Source organism: Durio zibethinus, unplaced genomic scaffold (assembly GCF_047325235.1).
Source record: "Durio zibethinus cultivar Kanyao isolate XHJ-2024 unplaced genomic scaffold, ASM4732523v1 HiC_scaffold_320, whole genome shotgun sequence".
NCBI lineage: Eukaryota > Viridiplantae > Streptophyta > Magnoliopsida > Malvales > Malvaceae > Durio > Durio zibethinus.
In genome coordinates this window covers 27501-30000 of record NW_028322943.1, presented here as the reverse complement: position 1 = coordinate 30000, position 2500 = coordinate 27501, and positions in this window count along the sequence as shown.

Genomic DNA, 2500 nt, shown 5'->3' with positions numbered 1-2500 from the left:
GGCACACGCTGGGCCCTGGTGCGGCAGGTTGCCTCGACCACCATCGGCACACGCTGGGCCCTGGTGCGGGCGCTTGCCTCGACCACCATCGGCACACGCTCGGCCCTGGTGCGGTCGGTTGCCTCGAGCACCATCGGCACACGCTGGGCCCTGGTGCGGCAGGTTGCCTCGAGCACCATCGGCACACGCTGGGCCCTGGTGCGGGCGCTTGCCTCGACCACCATCGGCACACGCTGGGCCCTGGTGCGGGCGCTTGCCTCGAGCACCATCGGCAGACGCTGGGCCCTGGTGCGGCAGGTTGCCTCGAGCACCATCGGCAGACGCTGGGCCCTGGTGCGGCAGGTTGCCTCGAGCACCATCGGCACACGCTGGGCCCTGGTGCGGTCGGTTGCCTCGAGCACCATCGGCACACGCTGGGCGCTGGTGCGGGAACTTGCCTCGACCACCATCGGCACACGCTGGGCCCTGGTGCGGCAGGTTACCTCGATCACCATCGGCACACGCTGGGCCCTGGTGCGACAGGTTGCCTCGAGCACCATCGGCACACTATCGGCCCTGGTGCGGGCGGTTGCCTCGACCACCATCGGCACACGCTGGGCCCTGGTGCGGGCGGTTGCCTCGAGCACCATCGGCACACGCTGGGCCCTGGTGGGTTTAGGCACATCTTCAAATTTCTGCCGTGCCAATGCCATTTTTATGGCTTGTAAATTCATACAATGGTCCCCTAAGCCTTCACGTGAAGTTTCGTTGGAAGATGACTCGTTTTCTATTTTTCACGATTTTCGAAACTTTTTGCGGTTCGGGAATTTTTAAAATTTTTTTATAAGGATTTTTGGCCCCAAATTTTGTAGGCATGATCCTTCTATTTTTGTTGGCATGCACAAAAAAATTCAGCTAAAAACTCGAAGTAGAGAAGATTTTGTGACCGTTTGAAAAAAGTGTCCCCATTTCAGACACTTTAACGGCTACTGGTAGCAAACCTGTAAAATCTCAAATGCTCTTTAAGGGGGTGTGAATTCTCAGAGGTTTGATGAGGGATAGGGGGCCAACACAAGGCCAAGTACCAGCACCCATCGCACATCATGTGCGCACACCCCCCCGGCCCCCCTCCCAATCGCCGGAACCCCAATGCCGCCGGTCAGGTTCTCCGGCGGTACTCCGGCGATGCTCCGGCGATGCTCCGGCGATGCTGTCCCGAGTGAAAAAAATGCGGCACCAGCACATGCTGGAGCCAAGCATGGGCACCGTGGCTCAAAATCGAACTTCGGCCAAGGCCTCGACCATCAATGGCACATGATGACGCATGGTGATGGCACATGCATCGACCATCATCGGCATAGGCTGCCCTTCGGTACGGGCACTTGCCTCGACCGCCATCGGCACAAGCTGGGCCCTGGTGTGGGTTGTTGCCTCGATCACAATCGGCACATGCTGAGCCTTGGTGCGGGCGGTTGCCTCGAGCACCATCGGGAGACCCTGGGCCCTGGTGCGGCCGGTTGCCCCGATAACCATCGGCACACGCTGGGCCCTGGGGCGGGCGCTTGCCCCCAGCACCATCGGCACACGCTGGGCCCTGGTACGGGCGGTTGCCCCGAACACCATCGACACAAGCCGGCCCTTGGTGCGGGCTCCTGGCTCGACCACCATCGGCACACGCTGGGCCCTGGTGCGGGCGCTTGCCTCGACCACCATCGGCACACGCTGGGCCCTGGTGCGGGCGCTTGCCTCGACCACCATCGGCACACGCTGGGCCCTGGTGCGGCAGGTTGCCTCGAGCACCATCGGCACACGCTGGGCCCTGGTGCGGCAGGTTGCCTCGAGCACCATCGGCACACGCTGGGCCCTGGTGCGGGCGCTTGCCTCGAGCACCATCGGCACACGCTCGGCCCTGGTGCGGTCGGTTGCCTCGAGCACCATCGGCACACGCTGGGCCCTGGTGCGGCAGGTTGCCTCGACCACCATCGGCACACGCTGGGCCCTGGTGCGGGCGCTTGCCTCGACCACCATCGGCACACGCTCGGCCCTGGTGCGGTCGGTTGCCTCGAGCACCATCGGCACACGCTGGGCCCTGGTGCGGCAGGTTGCCTCGAGCACCATCGGCACACGCTGGGCCCTGGTGCGGGCGCTTGCCTCGACCACCATCGGCACACGCTGGGCCCTGGTGCGGGCGCTTGCCTCGAGCACCATCGGCAGACGCTGGGCCCTGGTGCGGCAGGTTGCCTCGAGCACCATCGGCAGACGCTGGGCCCTGGTGCGGCAGGTTGCCTCGAGCACCATCGGCACACGCTGGGCCCTGGTGCGGTCGGTTGCCTCGAGCACCATCGGCACACGCTGGGCGCTGGTGCGGGAACTTGCCTCGACCACCATCGGCACACGCTGGGCCCTGGTGCGGCAGGTTACCTCGATCACCATCGGCACACGCTGGGCCCTGGTGCGACAGGTTGCCTCGAGCACCATCGGCACACTATCGGCCCTGGTGCGGGCGGTTGCCTCGACCACC